Below are 24,339 nucleotides of genomic sequence, written 5' to 3'. Positions count from 1 at the left end.
ACCACCAAGACCCATGAGGATCTGGCAGGTGGCAGCTGCTCTGCAACCAGATACACTGTGCTATTTTATTTTACTTTTAAACAATTAGAATTCTATTTTATTTCAGAATAAGTTTACAGTTAAAAAATGATGTTTACTATCAACATTAAATGAACACAACTTTTATGGCAAAACCCTAGTATGTGAGCAGTAATAATCCAAATACTATACAGATACAGAAGATATTTTAAAAATGGAAATGGCGTACTTCAAAGGCTGTAATAGGTACAATATACCTATTACAGCCTTTGGACACCACACACACACGCACACACACATATAATATATATATGTATATATATAGTATATATATATATATGCTTGCACAGAGTCTGTAAGAACCATACTATAATTCATTAAATGTGATCCAAGAAGTTTCAGATTTTTCAACACTACATACTGAAAAGATGCAAAGGACTATCACAACTTCTCTTAACATTGAAAACACATGGGGCCAGGCATGGTGGCTCACGCCTGTAATCCCAGTTGGCAGGCGGAAGTGGGTGGACATGGCAAAACCCTGTCTGGACTAAAAATACAAAAATTAGTTGGACATGGTGACATGCCCCTATAATCCCAAGTACTCGGGAGGCCGAGGCATGAGAATCGCTTGAACCCGGGAGACAGAGGTTGCAGTGAGCTGAGAGCAATGCCACTGTTCTCCAGCCTGGGCACAAAGATGCTGTCTCAAAAAAAAAAAAAAAAAAAAAAAAAAACAAGAAAGAAAAACCATGTACTATCAAGACTACAAAATCAGAGCAGAAAACCAAAGTAACAAATAGTTCCTTAGATTTTAGGAGAAGTAATACATCTATGGCTTTTCTCACGTTTATTTTTGCAACTGGTTAGCAAGTATGGTGGGCAGAAAAGGAAAAAATAGGCTATAATACAACATTAGACTGGGCACGGTGGCTCATGCCTGTAATCCCAGCACTTTCGGAGGCTGAGGCGGGCAGATCACCTTTGGTGGGAAACCCCATCTCTACTAAAAATACAAAATTAGCTGGGTGTGGTAGCACACACCTGTAATCCCAGTTACTCAGGGGCCTGAGGCAGGAGAATCACTGGAACCCAACCTGGGAGGCGGAGGTTGCAGTGAGCTGGGATCGTGCCACTGCACTCCAGCCTGGTGACAGAGTGAGACAGATGGGACTGGAAGGGGAGGGAGGAGGGAGAAAGGGGAAGGGGAAGGAGGAGGAGGAGGAGGTAGAGGAGGAGGAGGAGGGAAGGGGAGGAGAGGAGAGGGGAGGGGAGGGGAGGGAGGAGGAAGGAAGGAAGGAAGGAAGGAAAAAGGGAGGGAGGGAGGGAGGGAGGAAGGAAAGAAGGAAGGAAGGAAGGAGGGAAGGAGGGAAGGAGGGAAGGAGGGAAGGAAGGAAGGTAGAAAACGTAAGCCACTTGTTTCAGCTCAGTCTCTGAAATCACAAAGTCATTCCCGTCCTCTTGGCGCTCTGCTCTCCATTTACTTCCTTCCAACTTGAATACGAGTGCATGTTTCTGGGAAGGATGAGGTTTGGGAGATTCAGGACTTGGATGTGGCTTCTGGGGGAGACACAGTTTGCCCTGCATGAGCCTGCAGGCTGGGATTCTTGCAGAGACCTTCTGGTCATCTGTGACGTGCCAGAGCCCTTTCGTAATCGCTTACCTCTGGTTAAGCCTAGCAAATAAAGCTGAGCATGAAGGAGATGACTCTTCTTTTGTGTCTTCGTTCTCAAAAAGTGGAGGGGGCCCTGGGGGTGCGGGATGTGGAGAAAGGCCAGGCCACAGGAGAGAACAGAAAGCCATGATGTTGCGGGCGCTGCAGGACCCGTTCCGCTCCACGTGAGGCCCGTGGTGTGGTGCTCCTTGATGCGTGCTTGCAACTCACTCCAAAGATTCACATATGACCTCACCCAATTCGCATGGCGTAAATCGCGTGTTTGTAGCCCGTGAAGACACTGTGAGTGTAAAAGGTGGCAGCATCACATATCTCTTTGACGTAAGGACCAGATTTGGGGACAGGGCTATACAGTCAAGGGCAGGGAGACTTTTGCTGACAGCCGAGAGATGACTAAACATGTTACTCCCTCGGTTTTCTCTCTGAAGATTTGGGCTTTTTGAATTTTTCCCGATAAGCGTTTCAAAAATGTGGTCACGTATTCTCTTGGGGTTGTTGGTAATGAGGTGCCATCGGAAGGAAAGCCCCCGGCACCCTTTCTGAACAGGCCTCCAAGTCACCAGCAAGGCTCCTATTCTTCAAAAACTCGGCCATCATGCTGTTCATCAGCTTATAAAAGGCTTCCACACCTCCTCTGACACCCTTGACCCCACAATTGCCAGGCGGCCTGTGGAACTCTGCAGACAGCGACTCCAGGCAGCTGACAGCCCACTCCAGTCTTTCCAGCAGTCCCTGCATGTCTGCCATTCTGCTTGGCTGCCAAGGGGTCCTGTCCTCAGCAATGCAAATCCATCGCTGGCCACTCACACTGACTCTTCCTGTGGTCCTTATTGTGTTGTTTTAAACATACTGAAGTTTCTTCACATTCCCCAAAGCGTGCCATGATGCTGGGGCTTCATTCCTTGAATGTGTTGGAGAACTGCTATTGACCTACGGCAAGATTTCCTTTTTATTTTTGAGATGGAGTTTCGCTCTTGTTGCCCAGGCTGGAGTCCAATGGCACAATCTCAGCTCACAGAAACCTCCACCTCCCAGGTTCAAGCCATTCTCTTGCCTCAGCTTCCCAAGTAACCAGGATCACAGGCATGTGCTGCCACCCCCAGCTAATTTTGTATTTTTAGTAGAGATGGTATCTCCATGTTGGTCAGGCTGGTCTTGAACTCCGGATCTCGGGTGATCCATCTGCCTTGGCCTCCCAAAGTGCTGGGATTACAGGCCTGAGCCACTGCTCCACCAGGATTTCTTAACCTCAGCATTACTGACATTCTGGATTAGATAATTCTGGTCCTGGAACGCTGTGCATGGTAAGATGCTCAGCAGTCTGCCTGGCCTCCCACTAGACACCAGTGGCACCCACCTCATCAGCTGTGACAACCAAAAATGTCTCCAGTTATTACTGTGTGTCTACTGGGGGATAAAACTGCTCCCAAATGAGAACCCAGGGAAGCTGCCCCCAATCTCTCCACTCATCAAGTCCCAAACCTCCCTCCCCACATTCAGCAGGACCGTCACCTCCTCTTTCCTAAACCAAGGACGTGCCCTTCCCTCCACCTCGGTTCGCTGGCTCGGTTATTTCTGCCTGCGTGTTCATCTTCTTACTCACCAAAGTAACATCTCTGTTACCCTTCTTTTCCTCTGGAATCTTCTACTCCTTGTCTCTACTCACTTCCTCCTTCCCAGGACTGATGATTTCTTTCTTTCTTTCTTTTTTTTTTTTTGAGATGGAATTTCACTCTTGTTACCCAGGCTGAAGTACCATGGCGTAATCCCGGCTCACTGCAACTCCCGCCTTCCAGGTTCAAGCGATTCTCTTGTCTCGGTCTCCTGAGTAGCCGGGATTACAGGTGCGTGCCACCATGCCCAGTTAATTGTTTTATTTTTAGTAGAGATGGGGTTTTGCCATGTGGATCAGGCTGGTCGCAAACTCCTGACCTTGTGATTGCTCTGCCTTGGCCTCCCAAAGTGCTCAGATCACAGGCGTGCCCCACCACGTCTGGCAGATTTCTTATCTTCACCATCCCTGGGCTCCACGCCCTCCTTTTGGCTCCCATTATTCTGCCCTGCACTCGCTAAGCCCAAGAGGATGGGACCGACAGCCCAGCCTCCATTCCCTCATGTCACCACCACGCTCCTCTTCCTGCCAGCCGTCATAGGGTCACCCAATTCCCCAGAAGCTATGGTTTGCACGTGTCCCTCCAAAAGTCAGGTGTTGCCAAGGTGACAGCATGAAGAGGTAGGGCCTTTAAAAGGTGATGAGGCCACAAGGTCCCTTCCTCATGAATGGAATTAGATGCCCATATAAAGGGGCTTAAACGGGGGAGTCACCTCCTTTTCTGCCTTCTGCCACGTGAGGACACAGTGTTCCTCCCTTCTGGAGGGTCCCGGCACTCAAGGCCCCATCTCGCCAGCAGCCCTCACCAGACGATGAACCTACCACGGCCTTGATCTTGGACTTCCCAGCCTCCATCACTGAGAGAGATACATTCCTATTGTTCATAAATGACCCAGTTTGTGACAGCAGCACACACGGACTAAGACAAGGGTTCACTGTCCTTGATGTCACTCCAGCCTCTCTCCCCTCCCCACCACACGACCTCCCACAGGCACTCACATAAGAGGCCTCTTTCGGGGTTACATAAACTTCCTATGACTTCGGACAATAGCTCTTAAAACTCCTTTCCACCTTGGGCTACAAAACACCCTCCTGACCCAGGTTCTGCCCTTTCCAGACGGTCTGCTAGCTCTCTGTCCAGGCTCCGCCCCGCTGTCAGGACGTTCCTCGGCTTCTAGTCCTCCCCTCTCTTCTTCTCATGCTCTTTTCCTAGGAGAGTTTGTGGAAAGGTGGGATTTTCCACTTCTCCACCGCTGATTTTGTTTCCAGATGCTGGAGGTCACCTCCAGCGGGCTCTGCACAGGGCAGCTTTCTGCCCCGAGCCCCCACAGCCGCTCAAACCAGAAAGCAGCTTCCCCTCTGTCTCGCTTGCCGGTTCTCAGGGCACGCTCAACACGTTGCCCGGGATTCATCAGTGTCTGTATTCGTTTGCTGGGGCTGCCGTAAGAAAGCAACAGAAAGTCCTCCTCTCACAGTCCTGGAGGGCAGAAGTCCGAGACCAAGGGATGAGCAGGGCTGGATCCTTCAGAGGCCTGTGGGGGCGAACCTGTTCCCGGCCTCCCTGGCGGCTGCTGGTGTTTGCTGGTGTCTTCTGGCTCGTAGAAGCATCGCCCTGCCTTCCCCTCCACACAGCATTCTCCGTGTGGGCATCTGTCCTCAAATTCCCCCCTTTTCCAAGGACATGGTCATGTTGAATCAGGGGCCCACCCCGCTCCAGTGTGACCTCATCTTAACTAACGACATCTGCAAGGACCTTATTGGAAATACAGGCACATTGGAAGTAAGGGCACATTCTGAGGAACTGGGAGTTAGGACGTCATCATATGAATGGAAGGGGCACAATTCTCTCCAGACAGTGGCTGACTCCCTTTCATGTGCAGTCTCTGGGCTGTATCGAGACGCCTGTGTGCCATCTTTTCCTGAATCCCTAATTCCTACGGCGGTGCTTGGAACCCGGCCGGCACACATGTCTGTCGAGGGAGGTAAAGTTTATCCTTTCATTCAGCATTCCTCAAAGAATAAAATAGGGTGCAGTGGCTCATGCCTGTAATCCCAGCACTTTGCAGGGCCAAGGCGGGCAGATCACGAGGTCAGGAGATGGAGACCACCCTGACCAATGTGGTGAAACCCCGTCTCTTCTAAAAATACTAGGGGGGGAAAAAAAAAAAAGCTGGGCATGGTGTCGCATGCCTGTAGTCCCAGCTACTCAGGAGGCTGAGGCAGGAGAATCGCTTGAAACTGGGAGGTGGAGGTTGCAGCGAGCCAAGATCGTGCCACTGCACTCCAGCCTGGTGACAGAGCGAGACTCCATCTCAAAAAAATAATAATAAAAATAAAGAAAACAATGGACTCACCCTTTGGTAATATGGCAAATGCTCTAGTTCAAACATCTAGAAACGAGTGCGGTGGCTCATATTTGTAATCCCAGCACTTTGGGAGGCTGAGGCGGGTGGATCACAAGATCAGAAGATCGAGACCATCCTGGCCATCATAGTGAAACCCCGTCTCTACTAAAAGAAAAAAAATTAGCTGGGTGTGGTGGCATGTGCCTGGGCGTGGTAGTCCCAGCTACTTGGGAGGCTGAGACAGGAGAATCACTTGAACCCAGGAGGCAGAGGTTGCAGTGAGCTGAGATGTGCCACTGCACTCCAGCCTGGGCAACAGAGTGAGATTCTGTCTCAAAAAAAGGAAAAAAAAAAAAAATCTGGAGGTTCTGACACCTTCCTCAGCCAGCCCCCGCCTCCAATCCACGTCCGTCCAGGCCCATGCGTTCCTCCGGGGGGCTCCTGCTCTGTTCCTTCCTTTCTGTTTCTACTCCCAGGCTGCCCAGGGTCAGCTCAAGTTAGGACGTCCCCTCCTGCATGCTAACAGGCCTCTCTGCCCACAGCGGGCAACCCTGCCTGTCCCCTCAACAGCCTTCTCAAAGCACAGCATCTTCAGGCACCGTCCCCCGGGTTTGCCAACTTGGAGAGGTGCCCAGGGTGCTATCTGGGATGGGGGACTGGTGTTACCGGAGCTGCCCAATGTCAACAAAGCAGCTCCTTTTTCACGTGTCTCATACACCAAGTCTCCATGTATGTCTTCATTCGAAGACTTTGGTGGCTACAGAAGTGTGAATGTGTCAGAGGCGTCTGAAGCAGAGCAACTCCATTTTGAATAGGAGCTGGGTAAAATGAGGCTGAGACCTACCGGGCTGCGTTCTCCGATGGTGAAGGCATTCTAAGTCACAGGATGAGATGGAAGGTCGGCATAAGATGCAGGTCACAAAGACCTTGCTGATAAAACAGGCTGCCGTAAAAAAGCCGACCGAAACCCACCAAAGCCAAGATGGCCACAAGTGACCTCTGGTTGTCCCCACTTGCTACACTCCACCGACGCCGCTGACTGTTTACAAATGCCATGGCAACATTAGGAAGTGACCCTATATGGTCTAGAATGGGAAGGCATGAATAATCCACCTCTTGTTTAGCGTATCACCGAGAAACAAACATAAACATGGGCACCCAGCAGCCCTCAGGACTGCTCTATATACGGAGTAGCCTTTTGGTTTCTTTACTCTCTTTTTTTTTTTTTTTTTTTTTGAGACAGGGTTTTGCTCTTGTTACCCAGGCTGGAGTGCAATGGCGCGATCTCGGCTCACCGCAACCTCCGCCTCCTGGGTTCAAGCAATTCTCCTGCCTCAGCCTCCCTAGTAGCTGGGACTACAGGCGTGCGCCACCATGCCCAGCTAATTTTTGTATTTCTAGTAGAGACGGGGTTTCACCATGTTGACCAGGATGGTCTCGATCTCTTGACCTCGTGATCCACCCGTCTCAGCCTCCCAAAGTGCTGGGATTACAGGCGTGAGCCACCGCGCCCGGCCTGGTTTCTTTACTTTCTTACTCAAGTTGCTTTCACTTTACTCTGTGAAATCACCCTGAATTCTTTCTTGTGTGAGATCCAAGAACCCTCTCTTGGTGTCTGGATCAGGACCCCTTTCCTGTAACAAATGCTTCCAGGGCAGGGTGAGAGGCAATCAGTTCTGGTGCCCCTCAGACGCCCTCCTGTTCCTTCCTAACTTGTCCCTCTGCTCTCGATATCCCCGCCTGGCACAGGTCTCCAAACACTAGCACCCTGGCAGCTTCCTGGGCCCATCCGAGCCCACTCTCTCCCTCTGCTGCCTGAAACACCCTAGACCTATTTTCTCTTCACCTGTTACAGCTACCCATCCTTTAAAGTTCAACTCGAATTCCAGGCACCCAGGACACCTTACCTGGTCACTCTCACCCTGAGACCTCTCCCTCCTCTGAATCCTTCTGGCAAGTACCTTCTGTGCAGCTTCTCTGGGAATTAACTGCACTCTACAGTGTCTTCCCATAACACCTTATACCTTTAACTCGCTGCCCACAGGGTGTGTGTCTCACCTTCTTGTGGCAGATGTCACGTGGGCAGAGGCTAACAGTGACTCCTCTCTTAGAACTTAGCCAGGCTCATAGCACATGGAAGATGGCTGTCATTATTCTACTAAGTGATTCTGAAAAACAGCAGGAACACTAGCTGCACCTCCCACACAGAATTATCTCAAACACTAAGGAATTTTTTTTCTTTTTTTTTTTGAGACAAGGTCTCAATCTGTCACCCAGGCTGGAGTGCAGTGGCACAATCACAGCTCTATGCAGCCTCAACCTCCCAGGCTCAAGCAATCCTCCCACCTCAGCCTCCTGAGTAGCTGGGACTACAGGTGCATGCCACCATGCCTGGCTAATTTTTGCATTTTTTTGTAGACATGGGGTCTTGCTATGTTGCCCAGGCTGGTCTTGAACTCCCAGGCTTAAGAACTCCTCCTGCCTCAGCCTCCCAAAATACTAGGATTACAGGAGTAAGCCACCATGCCCAGCCAGGACTTTAAAAAAAAATCTCTTATAAACATAATTAAATCTCTCAAAAAGAAACTAGCCTATAGTAACACATCTTCTATCATCATCTCAAATAAAAACTCAAAAATCTTCAAAAATGGAAAGAAAATTATAAATCTCATCAATAGTAAGTAATAGATACATAATTTGGATTCCTCTTTTCTGCGATGTCTTGATTCCTTAGGAACAAATAACTAGATAAATACATGTATATTTTTTATAATATGGGATGCATGTTTGCGTATAGATTGAAAAAATTCTGCTTAAAACCGCGGCTACGATTTTAGATGCGTACAGCTTATGATACATCCCCTGAACAGATGCAAAGGTGTTTATCATTATCTTTGTGCTACACAGTTTCTAATTTTACATATGAAAACCAAGGCATCATTCAGTATAAAGTACATTATTTGCATGATATATTTGCATTTGTAAAACACCCACATTTACTTTTACTGCTTAATGGGTCCTGATTTAAATGGGCCACTCTATATAAATGGAGCACACTGGTTCTCCACTCAATGGTGTTGATAAGAAAACTACTCCTTTTAGATGCAAATGAGTCTACTAATCACAATTAGAATGGTGGAGTTGAGGGAGGCAGAGCAGCTGGGCCAAGAGCTCCCAGTCTAGTAGGGCCAGTTTGGTTCTAGCTTCATCCCTGGAGCAGCAGCTTGGGATTCCCCAGAGGACATCTGCCCAGGGGCCCCAGGGACGGACACAACCTTTCTCAATGGAATCTCCCTCTGTTGCCTAGGCTGGAGTGCAATGGCACGATTTCAGCTCACTGCAACCTCCACCTCCTAGATTCAAGTGATTCTCTTGCCTCAGCCTCCCAAGTAGCTGAGACTACAGGTAACTGCCACCACGCCCAGCTAATTTTTGTATTTTTTTTTTTGAGTAGAGATGGGGTTTCGCCATGTTGGTCAGGCTGGTTTTGAACTCCTGACCTCAGGTCATCCATTCGCCTTGGCCTCCCAAAGTGCTGAGATTACAGACATGAGCCACTACGCCCAGCCCAAACTCAACATTTCTAAAGGGGCTGGAGGAGAGGAGAAACAGCTCCAGAATTTGGGCTCGCTGTGCTTGTGTGAGTGAGTCTATCCCTGGCCTTCGTTATCACAAATCTGTCTATAGGGCCAGATATTAAGCAATACAGTTCAAACATAAGTGGAGTCATAGGAAGGAGAATAGCATGGGAAAGTCAAGTAAAAAGAAAAGCTAAGTAACTATATAAGACATTACCCAGACTAATGCCACGAGGCAGCAAAAGAGACATCCCCTTAAAACGGTGCAGCCACTCTGAAAACCAGTATGGCAGTTTCTAACAAAATTAAACATAGGAATATCCTAAAATCTAACAGTTCCACTTCTGGTTATATACCCAAAAGAACGGAAAGCAGGGACTTGAAGAGATACTTCTACACCCATGCTCGTGGAAATGTTATTCACAGCTAGGTGTGCTCATACCTGTAATCTCAGCATTTTGGGAAGCCAAGGCAGGAGAACTGCTTGAAGCTAGGAGTTCAAGACCAGCTAGGGCTACATAGCAAGACCCTGACTCTACAAAAAAAATTTTTTAAGTCACCAGGTATGGTGGCACACACTTGTAGTCCCAGCTACTTGGGAACCTGAGGCAGGGGGATGGCTTGAGCTCAGGAGGCCAAGGTTACAGTGAGCTATGATCATGCTACTGCACTCTGGCCTGGGTGACAGAGAGAGAACATGTCTCTAAAAGAACAAAACAAGAAGAAGAAAAAAGAAACATTATTCACAATAGCCAAGAGGTGGAAGCAACACAACCGTCCCTCAATGATGCATGGATAGATAAAACAAGAGAATAGCGTTCAGCCTTTAAAAGGAAGGAGACGCTAACATATACTGTAACACGAACTTTGAGGGCATTATGCTAAATGCAATAAGCCAGTCACAAAAAAGACAAACACTGTATGATTCCACTTATATAAGGCATCTAGAGTCATTAAATTCATAGAAAACAGAAGGGTGGTTGCCAGGAGCTAGGTGTGGGGGAGTGGTTGTTTAATAGGTAAAGGGTTTCAGTTTTGCAAGATGAAAAAAACGCTGGAGATGATGACAGTGCTGGCTGCACAACAACTGAATCTATTTAATGCCACTGAACCGAGTGCACTTTGGGAGGCCGAGGTGGGCGGATCATGAGGTCATGAGTTCGAGACCGTCTGGCCAACATAATGAAAGCACGTCTCTACTAAAAATGCAAAAAATTAGTCGGGTGTGGTGGCAGGCACCTGTAATCCCAGCTACTCGGGAGGCTGAGGCAGGAGAATTGCCTGAACCAGGGAGGCAGAGGTTGCAGTGAGCTGAGATCGCAGCACTGCACTCCAGCCCAGGCGACAGTGCGAGACTCCGTCTCAAAAAAAAAAAAAGTAAAATAAAATGTAAAATTAAAATGGCTGGATGATATATTTTATTTCACATGCATTTTACCACAATTTATTAAATAAATAATAGACTGATCATAGACAGGCAGATAAACAGACATTTCCTAATGGCTGGCCAGACAGTACATAAGGCAGGTGGCGCCTCTGCTGCTCCGCTGCCAGGCTCTAGAAATAAGGGCTGCTTTGCCCAGTTCTTTTCTCTCACTCACTGAATAAACATGTTTTTACATTGCTATGAGGACCTTGTGAGGAAGTAACCATCCTGTTCTCCACGAGGCAGGGGCATGGACGGAAAAAGCTCAAGGATTCTGAGATGCGTGAAAGAGCCCATGCAGCTCTGGACACTATGAGACCATGCCTTTGCATGCCTTGGTTACTACACCAAGAATGAAACCAGACACTAGAATCTTCTGGGCAACGGCCCACTTCTTAGGTAGAATCCACTGACAATCTCCTCTTCCATGCAGCCCATGACAATTACTTGACCCTCGTCTGTATCTTCTTGGAGCCCTAAAAGAGCTGCTGTGGGATTTCAATACTAACTGTCCTGCCCATTCTCCAGCTGCCTCCTGGGAAAAGCTATAGATCCTCCGAAGGTGACATCCACCTTCTGGGTGCTCATGCCCACCATGTGTTCAATAAGTGCTGCTATTATCACAGCCCAGAAAATAGCTGATATGGTTTGCCTATGTCCCCACCAAAATCTCACCTTGAACTGTAAGGGTGGGGTCAGGTGGAGAGAATTGAATCACGGGGACAGTTTCCCCCATACTATTCTCGAGGTAGTCAATAAGTCTCACAAAATCCAGTGGTTTTATAAACGCAAATTCCACTGCACAAGCTCTCTCGCCTGCCACCATGTAAGACATGCCTTTGTTTCTCCATTCCCTTCCGCCATGATTGTGAGCCTCCCCAGCCATGTGGAACTGGGAGTCCATTAAACCTCTTCCCTTTATAAATTACCCAGTCTTGGATGTCTTTATTAGCTCCATGAGAACAGACTAACGCAGTAGCCCTTCAGTACATTCTCTTTGGTGAACTCCTGGGGAGCTGAAACCTGGAGGCTTTGCTCCATCCCATGGAATCTCTTCATCTCAGCCTCACTGATCCCCAAATACAGAAGCCGAGTCCCTCAAGGAGTGGCTTATAGGATGCTAGCCAGCCTCGAAGACGGAGATGATAGAAGGTGGCCCTGGGATACTGTCTACACCTCCCCTCTGGCCATTCTGACCTCAGAGAGGGACCAGATGGCCAAGTTTGGACTGGGGGGGACTCAGCCTGAGGAAGCCCAGCCTCTCCCTCCTTCCTGTGGCAACAGTTTCACAGAGGTCTTGACAATGGTACAAAGGCTCTCCAGTGTAACAGGTGGAACCAGCTGAGGACTAGACAATATTAGTATGCTTAAGAATTCTTGACCCAAAGACATTGGTAAAACCTTACCTAAAATCCCCTCCCATCAAGAGCAAACACGCAGTGAGTAAAAACATCATTTCACCTTGAACTGAATTGCAAGGAAGCAAGAAGACTGGGCACACTTGCATCTCCTGTCCTAACACAGCAGTAGCATTTTGAGGTGATCACTAACAACCACACACTGCCCATTATACAATGTGAGTAACACGATTCCCTTGTTATTCCATGAACTGATACGACATTCGGCAGAAGTACCTCAGTAATAGAGACAAAACTCACTAGGATCTATTTATCTTTCAGGATTTTAGAGATCAAGAAATGTAATTTTTTTTTTTTTTTTTTTTTTTTTGAGATGGAGTCTCACTCTGTCACCCAAGCTGGAGTGCAGTGGCATGATCCTGGTTCACGGCAACCTTTACCCCACGCCACCGTGCCCGGCCAAGAAATGTGTATTTTTACACAAGTTTTTGACAGTCTGATTCCTGGTACTTCCTACGATGCTGAGAACCAGTCACAGACAAGAAAATAACCTATTTGTGGAAAAACTGTTATTTCCCTTGATTATTCATTTCCTCCCTTTGAGAGCTAGTCCCATCCCACAGCCCACCACGAAGATGAGAGACATTAACACTGATTTTGGAAAGCAGATGACATAGAGGGGACACCTCGATCTAAATGCTGCATCAGGAAGACCAAATCCAGGCACTCAAATGCTGACGTTGCATGTGGTAGTGCAGATGTTTATTTATTCATTTACTTATTTATTTATTTGAGACAGAGTCTTGCTCTGTTGCTCAGGCTGGAGTACAATGGCATGATCTCAGCTCGCTGCAAACTCCACCTCCCAGGTTGAAGTGATTCTCCTGCCTCAGTCTTCCAGGTACCTGGGGTTATAGGTGCCCACCACCAGGCCTGGCTAATTTTTTAAATTTATTTTTAGTAGAGACAGGGTTTCACCATGTTGGCCAGGCTGCTCTCAAAATCCTGACCTCAAGTGATCTGACTACCTTGGCCTCCCAAAGTGCTAGAATTATAGGTGTGAGCCACTGTGCCTGGCCTCAGATGTTTATTATTTATTTATTTATTTATTTAAAGACAGAGTCTCTCTCTGTCACCAGGCTGGAGTGCAGTGGTGCCATCTTGGCTCACCACAACCTCCACCTGCCGGGTTCAAGCAGTTCTCCTGCCTCTGCCTCCCAAGTAGCTGGATTACAGGCATCCACCACCACACCCAACTAATTTTTGTATTTTTAGTAGAGACAGGGTTTCACAGTATTGATCAGGCTGGTCTTGAACTCCTGACCTTGTGATCCACCTTGGCCTCCCAAAGTGCTGGGATTACAGGCATGAGCCACCTCGCCCTGCCAGATGTTTATTTTTTATCAAACATTTTTCCTAAGATTTATTAAATCTATTTATGTTTTTCTTCAAAGTGACAAAAAATTTTAAATTTCCAAAAGGTAAGACATACTCATAATATTACCATTTGGGAAGACTGAGGCAGGAAGATTGCTTGAGCCTAGGAATTTGAGACCAGCTTGGGTAACATAGGGAGATCCCATCTCCACCACAAAAAAAAAAAAAAAAAAAAAAAAGCCAGGGGTGGTAGCATGCACCTGCAGTCCTAGCTCCTCAGGAGGCTGAAATGGGAGGATCACTTGAGCGCAGGAGCTTTACGCTGCCATGAGCCAGGATCATGCCACTGGACTCCACCCTGGATGACAGAATGATACTCATCTTTAAAAAACAAATCTGGGCTGGGCACGGTAGCGCACGCATATAATCTCAGCACTTTGGGAGGCTGAGGCAGGCAGATCACGAGCTCAAGAGAGTCTATCCTGATCAACATGGTGAAACTCTGTCTCTACCAAAAATGCAAAAAAAAAAAAAAAAAAAAAAAAAAAAAATTAGCTGGGTGTGGTGGCAGGCACCTGTAGTCCCAGCTACTCGGGAGGCTGAGGCAAGAGAATCACTGGAACCTGGGAGGCAGAGGTTGCAGTGGGCTGAGATCATGCTACTGCAGTCCAGCCTGGGCAACAGAGCGAGACTTCATCTGAAAAAAAAAAAATCTGGCTGAATGTGGTGGCTCACGTACTTTGGGAGGCTGAGGTGGGTGGATCATGAGGTCAGGAGTTCAAGACCAGTCTGGCCAAGACGGTGAAACCCGTTCTCTACTAAAAATACAAAATTAGCTGGGCGCAGTGGCAGGCACCTGTAATCCCAGCTACTCGGGAGACTGAGGCAGGAGAATTGCTTGAACTTGGACGACAGAGGTTGCAGTGAGCCAAGATCGTGCCACTGCACTCCAGCCTGGGTGACAGAATGTGACTCCATCTCAAAAAAAAAAAAATCCAAAAAGTCATCTCTTCTGTCTCCCACGACAACAAAGAACTGTGATGGCCATGAGCAACCAAACAACATCTTTGTCCTGCTGCTTCCCACTGAATATAAAGGCCCAGCTCTACCTCGAAGGTGCCCTGTCTACTCCCTCCTTTCCAGGCGACCTCTGGCCACCTCCCTCACCACCTGTACCAAGCTTTTGTTTCCTTGTGACTCTTGCTATTCTCAAAATGTCCCGTGTGTCCCTCTCAGTCCCTCCCCACACAATGTAGCTCAGGAAAACAAAACAAAACAAAACAAAACAAAACAAAACAAAACAAAACAAAACAAGGATGGGAAGGCCAAGGGCATTGGTTCTCTTCCACCACAACACGGGCTGGGGCCTAAGAAATGGATTCTTACACACCTACCTAGTACCTTATGCCCATCTGAGAAAACTATAGGAACATCTATTCCTCTCCTTGAAGTGAAGTGAGGCAAATATTTCCAAACTTTAATGATAGCATTAAACTCAGAGAGAGTTTAGTTTCAAAACTCAGAGAGAACATAGTTTCAAAAAAGTAATGTCATTTCTTGGCCATAGTTATGTAACTATGAGGGTGTGTCCGCTGAGCTTTACAAAATGTTAGTGCACACCGTCCTTCCCAGCACCTTTCTTCCTGGGTATAAACAGTTCGGGAGGATTGTAAGAGAGGGTTTTGCTCTGGTTCACTTTGTTCTGCGCTTTTCTCTTCTTTGAATTCCCATGGCATGTAAGAATGACCACATAATCGAAGCTTTAAACATAACCCGAAAGACCTTAGTCTCCTGAAGCCTTTGGAGGAAACTGACTCACATGCACGGACTGTGATTCTTAGTGCTGGGTCATGAGGCTCACCTGTGAAGTCCCCTGACCACACACAGGCCACACACCGCTGCCAAGGCGAGAGCCTTCCTCGTCAATCCTACCTGGCCTGAAAGCTCCTGAAGGATGTGACTTATCCTACAAAGCCACTTGCAGAGCCCAGTACCAATCGGGTCTGAGACGGTACGCTACTTCTCTACCTTTCATCTGCCCTTCCCTGTCCACCTCCAGCCTCTTCAAAGGCAATGTTCAAAGGAGTCACAGGCTACCAAGTGTCAGTACTGCTCTCCAGCTTAGCCATTCCGGGAGGACACTTTATGTGGAAGCATGCTTTGCTGGCACTAAACTGCTACCACTTCATATAAACGTATGCAGGGACTTTTGCTAGCAATGACTCCACTTTAATTTGTGTATAATCCAGTTAATCGTGAGCTCAAAATGACTCCTGGCCCCCTGTGACCTGTGACACTTCCGTGGACTTTTTTTTTTTTAGATGAAATCTCGCTCTGTCGCCGAGGCTGGAACGCAGTGGCCGGATCTCGGCTCACTACAACCTCCGCCTCCCAGGTTCAAGTGATTCTTCTGCCTCGGCCCCCTGAGTAGCTGGGACTATAGGTGCGCGCCACCACGCCCAGCTAATTTTTTATATTTTTAGTAGAGATGGGGGTTTCACCATATTGGCCAGGGTTGTTTTGAACTCCTTAATTCATGATCTGCCCGCCTCGGCTTCCCAAAGTGCTGGGATTCCAGGTATGAGCCACCACGCCCAGCCCTCTTCCACGTTATTTAGCACGATTGGCGTCACTTGCTCCAGCTTCTCCTGCCATCCCTTGTCTTGCAGTTTTTCTGCTGTGACAATTCTAAGTTGCTCATGGTCCCCTGAAGACACCAGAACGCCTCTGACCTCTGTCACTGCTCACTCAGTTGCTCCAGCTCGGAACGTCCCTCTCTCCCTTATCTTCTTTGCAAACTCTTACGTGGTCTTGAAAATACTGCTCCTCCTATCTTTTTCCTGCCTCCCTCCATGCCCAGAGCAGATCCTATGTCTTAGGCGGTCTCCTTTCCACGCAACACGCAGTATTCTAAGTTATTTATTTATGGAGCTAGACTGTGAGCTCTCTGAAGACACTGACTATCTGACTCATCTACTGTTCCCAGTAGCTGGCATGGAGTAGGTGTTCAACAAACATCTGCTAAAAAAAAAACTAGCCCTATAAAGTATATAGGGCTGGCACTGTGATCCTCATTTTGCTGCTAAGAACACTTAATTCAGAAAGGCAAAGTCGCTTAATGAGGGTCTCATGGCTAGTAAGTGACTCATGCTCTCTTCATTGCCATGATGCTTACATAACCACCTCCCACTTCCTGCTGTCTCTTGAGTTTTGTGACCTAGAGGAAAGAAAACGAAAACTGAAGAAACAATACAAACACTTCAAAAGTTTAGTGGATGTCTCTGAGCGTCTGTACATTGCCTTTTTTTCAGAACATTTACGACACTCCTGTCATTCACTAACATCAGTGCATCTACTTTAACTTGGGGCCCAAGGCAACCAAGCACTAAATGAACACTACCCTGTCTCTGCAAAGGTGATGGGGGTCTGAACAGGGATAAGACGCCTTATAACTTTGAAGGAGAGATTTACACACCGCTGTGTCTCCCATGTAGACGGACTCAAGAGCGCAGCAGTGCATAAATGATCCTTTCTTTCCACTGTTGATAGTTGAAAGCAGCCGTTTCCAGCTTCTTGCCGGTGATCACTCTGCTAAAAATAGCTTTGATGCTGTCACATGCAAACTTGAACAGAACCTGAAAGCAGTTCCCCTTTTAGTTCTGAGCTGGTTCAACTTTAAAAGAGAGCAGCTGTTAACATACTCCAGTGTGTTTACATGATGCTGAAGTAGCTCAGCTCGTAGTAAAAATACCACTGAAAAGGGACAGGCTTGGGTTTGCAGCCTCTGCTGACGACATTTCTTTCTGCTGAGCTGAAGCCCGGGGAGGGGTGGTCAGGTTAGCAGGGAAAATCCAAAATGTCCAGTTTGAAGGGGAAAGTGACAGTGAGCAGAACTGCGGTGAAGCAGGAGAGAGACGCTCGCTGAGACGTGAGATTTCTGACCATGCCGGAGGTGTGGGCAGGAGAGGTGGCAAAGATCACGCAGAGAGAAAACTTACACAACAAGGAGTGCTTTTTAAAAATCCTGTTCAAAATATCTAAGGGCTGGTTTTGTAGAAATCAAGGAAGCAAAGGATGAAATCCATTGAACATCTTGGCCACTCATCTGACACCTTATGTTGATTTGCTGGGCAAATGGATGATTCTGGATGTGTTCTGAAAACTGGGCCCCAAACCAAGGATAAAGCAGAGTATGGGCTTAAAAACCAGAAAAAAAACAGGCGTTCGACCCGGCTCCTCCCCGTCTAGCCCCCGTAAGACTTGGCTTTAGAGCTGGTGTCTCCCAAACCTGCACAGAGCTGGGAGTTAAGTGAGAAAATACACATCGAAGTGCCTGGTAGAGTGGGTGACCCTGACCCCTAATAGACAACATCCTTTAAAAACATATAACCAGAGGAGAGAAAGCTGACAGTGATCTGGGAACAAATATGGAATACATTGTAGTTTCTTTAAAAAAAAAAAAAAAAAAAAAAAAGCACCAACCAAATAAATAGTGTTTTTTCTTCCTTCTTAATTCTATGTGGCCAAAGCATGACTCACACTGTATTTGCTTATGAAATGAGAATTCATTTTATGAAGTTGTCCTAGCAAACTTAAACTGAGCCCCAGCTGATCTGGAGGAGACAAGAGGAGAGGCTAGCCTGCAGCAGGACTCATCACATAGGCTGGGTGCTGTTGTCTGTACCCACTGAGGGCCACTGGGAGACGGGAACTAAAGTCATCGATGGTGAACTCGTGGCTCCTGCTTAAGAACCAGAAACCTGACTTCGGACATTTATGCTGTAGCTTCATACACGTTTCATCAATATCATTCAACAAAAACTTCAGATTCTTAAGAGCCCTTGGAAAACGAAGCCTCTGTGACATCAGTGTCCTACCCGATGAGCCTCAGCACCGGAAGCAGATGACATGTGACCCAAGTACCAAGTAAGTAGGTTCCTCTAAACAAGCTATAAATTTCAGCAGCACGCTGAAGTTATATGAGCATAGGAATTTATCACTTAAGTTCTATGTCTGAACAACAGAACAGACTTCATAGGCTGCAGTATCTTTACGGATCATTTTTTGTCAACAAGACAAAAGAATTTACAGTTTCTGCCAACTATTTGTTGGCCCCAATGCCATGATTAGCTGTTACCAGGCAACCATAAAGCATGCTTCCTCCCAAATCAGGAAAAGCCACTGCTAAATCTAGACTAATTACAAAAGGGGACAAATTTTTTTAAATTTATTTTTAAATTAAAAAAAAATTTTTTTTTTGAGATAGAATCTTGCTCTGTTGTCCAGGCTGGAGTGCAGTGACATGATCTCGGCTCACTGTAACCTCTACCTCCCGGGTTCAAGTGATTCTCCTGCCTCAGCCTCTCAAGCAGCTGGGATTACAGGCATGTACCACCATACCTGGCTAAATTTTTTTGTATTTTTAGTAGAGACAGGGTTTCACTATGTTGGCCAGGCTGGTCTTGAACTCCTGACCTTGTGATCCACCTGCCTTGGACTTCCAAAGTGCTGGGATTACCGGCGTCAGCCACTGTGCCTAACCTAAGGGGACAAATATTTAAAAGCTTGATATGTATGAAGGATTTGGGAGATGTCCTAATAAGAATGATTCTTACTAAACATATATAGCTAAAAATAATGCATATGTCTGCAGTGTATTGTCACAAGGTATGCAGAACAATTTAAGAAAACTGAATGTTTCTGCAACTTTCCTAATTTCCCTCAAGAGGATACTAAACAAAACCGGTGTTTATAATTTGTAGAAGCATGTCTTTTGCCTACTTCTCTAAGAGTAAGGATGAGGCCAGGCACAGTGGCTCACGTCTGTAATCCTAGCACTTTGGGAGGCCAAGGCAGGTGGTGGATCACGAGGTCAATAGTTCAAGACCATCCTGGCCAGTGTGATGAAACCCCATCTCTACTAAAAATACAAAAATTAGCTGGGCATGGTGAGGTGTGCCTGTAGTCCTCAAAAGGCTGAGGCAGGAGAATCGCTTGAATCCAGGAGGCGGAGGTTACAGTGAGCCTAGATCACGCCACTGCACTCCAGCCTGGAGACACAGGGAGACTCTATGTCAAAAAAAAAAAAAAAAAAAAAAAAAAGCAGCAGCTGAGAGACCTAAGCCTTTTAAAATACATATACATTTGCAAAGAAATTATGAGGACACCACCACCAGTTTCACAACTCTTACAGAGATATGTGCATATAATGCTCAGCAGTTTTCCTCTCAAGTTTCTGCCTTTGTCTGCATTCTCAATTCCTTCTGTTTCAAGAGTCCCTCAGAACTCCCTGTGTGGAGAAGAGTTTTGCAGCTCCCGAGGCTAGCCTCCTCGCCATCAGCACTAAACTGCTGGTGGCAAAATCTCAAACAACCATAGTTCTAATGTCTAGAGACCCTGCTTCATCCCCAAGAGAGGAGCTGAAGAAACAGAAAAGCTCAATACACACAGACACACACATACACACACAGAGACACACACACACCCACTCACACAGACATACACATACACACATACACACACACTCAGACACACTCAGACACACTCACATACACACACAGACACACACATACGGACACAGTCATACATATTTTGGTTCTCTCTCATATGCAAAGTGGAGTTTTCGCCCCAAAAGAAAAAATTCTAACTACAAAGACAAAGTCAGAACTAGAACAGGGTTGGCAAATTATGAACCAAACTGTACTAGCTGGAAGCTGAGTATGGCTTTTGCATTTTGTAATGGTTGCGGGGGAAAAGCATCAAAAGAAGAACAGTGAAAATTATATGAAATTTTGTGACAAGTGAAAATTATATGAAGTTCAAACTTCAGTGCCATAAATAAAATTTTATTGGGACACAACGCTCATTTGTTTATGTATATGTTTATTTTGTGCTAAATAGTCACTATATGACCCTTTATAGAAAAAGTTTGCAGAAGCCTTAAGTGGAAGACAGATCGGTGACGGTCTAGTTCTTGAAAAAGAAATTGATTTGGAATTAACTTTAAACATGACCAAAACAAAGCAAATAAGCCGTTTCCCACCCAATGGCCTGAAGCCTAGGTTGCCTGAGTGTGTTTTATTCAGTGGCTGCACTACCAAAATTTCCAGAAAACAGTTCCTGTGGAATGCTAATGTAATTATTAAATTTAATAATCATTACTTGGAAGCTTTCTGATTTCACTAACCCAACCCTCTCTCCACCTCTGCACACAAATTCAAAAACGTTTTTCTTAGATTGTTTCTCCTCTGTGTTATTAACGGAACAACCTGAGGCACTCATCAGACTGTCTATGTAAATCTACAGCTTTTTTTAAGCTGAAATAATTCTGGTTATTAAAAACAAACACTGGTACTGTTTGTAGGTCTGAGAGGAATATGGAATCAATTATATTTTATGCGTAAATAAGGCCGCCCACCAGATAATGCTGGATAGCCTGGAACTTTGTTAGCAAAGTGCTGATGCAGATGAAAATTTGGACGTGCTCTCTCGAAAGTCAGAAACACCAAAGGTCTCTTTGCTTTTGCTACGCTCTCCCTTGGGCTCTCCATTTACCAACCCACAGTATTTCTTAAAGCTCACTGGCTGCCTGCATCTCTGCTTATTCTTGGTAGACACGTGTTTTGCATCATATTACAACCCATAGTTTTTGCATAACCCTGGTGAGAGGAACCATCTTTCCCAATCCCAACCTCAACCAAAGCTTAGAAAAAGTACCATTTTCAACCTTTCAGAATCACTCATAAGTAAATCCTCAAGTAGTCTCTGTTAACCAAAATTTAAATGTGTGCCCGACGTGGGGAACTTTTGTACACTCTGCACTGACATAAAAAGAAGAAGGAAGATCTTCAAGTTTTGTCAGTATATGCATTTTTAGAAGAGCATAAAAATAACATCAAAATTAGGCTGGGCGCGATGGCTCATACCTGTAATCCCAGCACTTTGGGAGGCCAAGGTGGGTGGATCATCTGGGGTCAGGAATTCAAGAACAGCCTAACATGATGAAACCCTGTCTCTACCAAAAATACAAAAAATAGCCAGGCATGGTGACGACGCCTGTAATCCCAGCTACTCGGGAGGCTGAGGCATGAGAATCGCTTGAACCTGGGAGGCGAGGCTGCAGCAAGCCGAGATCATACCACTGCACTCCAGCCTGGGTGACAGAGTGAGACCCTGTCTCAAAACAAAACAAAAAAGTAAAGAAAAATTTCAAAAATTGTATATTTCTGCCCTTAATCCTACAGGATAGAATTAGCACTCCTAAAATGAGCTGGAATCTTCTGGAATTTGTTGGGGACGTCCTGTACCATTCTGTGCAGAGGTACACCTTGCTACAGCCACTCTGGGTCCCTGGTCTACTCTGAAAATAATCCCAGTGTCTTCACGCTGTACCTGGGGAAAGTGCTATTCTGTGAATGAAGTTCACTTGCGGATGAACTCGCGGGTCTTTGGGAGCTTCAGGCCTCCACTGTCCTTATAACACCTGAGCCCCCATCTGCGATCAAGGACAACTGGGAAGAAGCGGAATCTGGCCCTAGAACTGGACACAAGAGTTCAAGTAACCTACGGCCTACTTGGCCTGGCTCAAAAGGAGAAGCTGAGTCATTCAGAGGCCCCAAGACTAGACAAGAACTAAACGAATAGACCCTTTTTTTTTGAGATGAAGTTTCACCCTTTTGCCCAGGCTGGAGTGTAGTGGTGCGATCTTGGCTCACTGCAATCTCCGCCTTCCAGTTCAAGCGATTCTCCTTCCTCAGCCTCCCAAGTAGCTGGGATTACAAGTACCCACCAGCACACCCGGCTGATTTTATTTTACTTTTGTATTTTCAGTAGAGACGAGGTTTCATCATGTTGGCCAGGCTGGCCTCAAACTCCTGACCTGGTAATCCACCCGTCTCGGCCTCCCAAAGTGCTGGGATTACAGGCGTGAGCCACCGCGCCCAGCAAAGAATAGACTCTTTAAGGAGGAGGTAGGGAAAGGAGAAGCTACTAGGAGGCCAGAAGGCAGCTGTGGCCTGAGCAGATTTAACGCACCATGAACAAATGTAAGGAGGCAGTGAAGGACCGGGAAGCACAGCAGGGGAGGAGGCAGAGGACAGAGGAGCAGGAATCTGAAGCCCCTGGAAGAGCTCTTGCATTTTGGGGGTCTCCTGTTCCAGGCACTGGTTCCCTTGAGGCTGGCTGCAAGGTGGTCCCCGGCCGAGGTATGGGATTTCCTCGATGACTACAAGACTGTCTTTGTTGTTTTTTGTTTCTTCTTGTGGCAGTTTAAATGTTCCTCATATGCAGAAATCCAAACTATGATACACCAGGTTTGAGGGTCTCCCTTCAACATCACAGGCCATTCAAGGTCTCTAAGGCCTCTCCTCTGTGAAGTGTGACAGCTGGACTGGACACGGTGTGCCCTGCGGCCACTTTGGATTAATATTCCAGGACCCCATTTCTATGCCTCCAGGAGTCATCATGTGCCACTGCTTCTCTTTACCCATCGGAACACAGAGATCGGGATAGGGTGGGGCGGGTGTTCTGGGACTCACCCACAGTTACACACTGGGCAGGCACAGAGGGACACCTGGAAACCAGGTCACTGCTGTTTCCGTGACACAGGTGGCCTCTGGTATTAGAATTAAAAATGTATAAACAAGAAATGGGGGGTGGATTTCAAATCTATGCTTGAGGCAAAGAAAAAGGCATCTAAAGCCTTCATTCACTGGGTGTAGCTAACTACTGGAGATCTTTAGCCAAGGGAGGGTCTCTGGAGTCTGCTCTCTGCCCTCCAGGTGTGCGGTTTAACCCTTCCACAGCCAGCAGAGACCCGGCCCCGACAGCAGATTCTCACAGAAGTGCAGCAGAACCATTTTCTGGTTTAATACTGAAAATGGCAGGCTTGAACCTCACCACACTCATTAAAAAGAATCTCACTTAGTAATGAAAACCCAAGTAAGCTCTGCCAAGAGTGACCGATGGCCTTGGCTTCCTGGGGCGCTCAGTCCACAGTCACAGACCTACGTGAAAGAGGAATTTTGGCTTCCTTAAGTCACCAGAACTGGGTAAGCCCAGATCTCTAAAAACAATTTTGTATCTAAGCCTGACAGTTTGAAATCTTCCCAGTGTGAAAATAAAACGTCGCTAAGTGCCATCCTACCCATGTGGGGGTGGGGGCAGTGACTGATGCTCCTGGCCAGCGAGCTCCCATTCCTCCAGCAACGGCTCTTCTAACTTCCCCTGGGTGCCAGCACCCTAGTGCGGGGCGAGCATAAGACCACACGTCAAAAAACATACACTGTCCTCTGCTACAATAACAGCTTACGAAGGGGGATATGTCTTTAGGTCAACAGCAGGCAGGTCTGAATTTTGTGGGAGGAGATCTTCTCTTTTTCCACTGGATTTGAATTCATACGGGATCGGTCAGCCATACTGCCTCCACGAGGTGACAGTGTGCCTGAGAATCAGGCCAACACAGAGAAGAGATTCTGAAGGACAGAAAGACTGGCTCTTCATGACTTTGTCTGAAGTTAGACCTACTCCTGGGTTTTCCAGTTGGATAAAGCTAACTGATATTCATTTGCACGAAAGCCACTTTGAGTCAACTTTCTCTCAGTTGCAAAGACAACTACTAGCTAATCCACTGATGATGAATTCCAGCTGGAGACGAAGCTCAAGGTTACCTCTCCCACTGCCTTTAAGGAAAGGATCTGCCAAGCAAATAGGAATTATTATAGACAAGCATGAAGATAGAAACAGAAACAGGGATTCTGCTTAAGAAAAGTACCTGCTGGCATTGGGCATACACGCCGTCACTAACTGCCAGTAAAAGAGCCTTACCTAGTCTTATTTGGGGCAGGATGGCCTATCAGTGTTCCACACTTGGCAACCCTTTAGTTAGCATCTAGTTGACATGAAAAAAATCCTTGTATCTTATAGCCGGGCGTGGTGGCTCATGGCTGTAAT

The 24,339-nt window shown here is 46.8% G+C and overlaps 1 protein-coding gene and 1 pseudogene across 16 annotated transcripts in view; both read right to left on the bottom strand.

The window, feature by feature from the left end:
* Positions 1-24,339, bottom strand: part of FOXN3 (forkhead box N3) — a 470,182-nt gene that overhangs the window by 130,557 nt on the left and 315,286 nt on the right. The gene's annotated exons all lie outside the window — the stretch shown is intronic.
* Positions 1,357-19,456, bottom strand: LOC141583423 (adenylyl cyclase-associated protein 2 pseudogene; annotated as a pseudogene).

This window comes from Saimiri boliviensis, chromosome 2, assembly GCF_048565385.1.
Source record: "Saimiri boliviensis isolate mSaiBol1 chromosome 2, mSaiBol1.pri, whole genome shotgun sequence".
Lineage (NCBI taxonomy): Eukaryota > Metazoa > Chordata > Mammalia > Primates > Cebidae > Saimiri > Saimiri boliviensis.
This window is presented reverse-complemented; position numbering and strand designations above follow the sequence as displayed.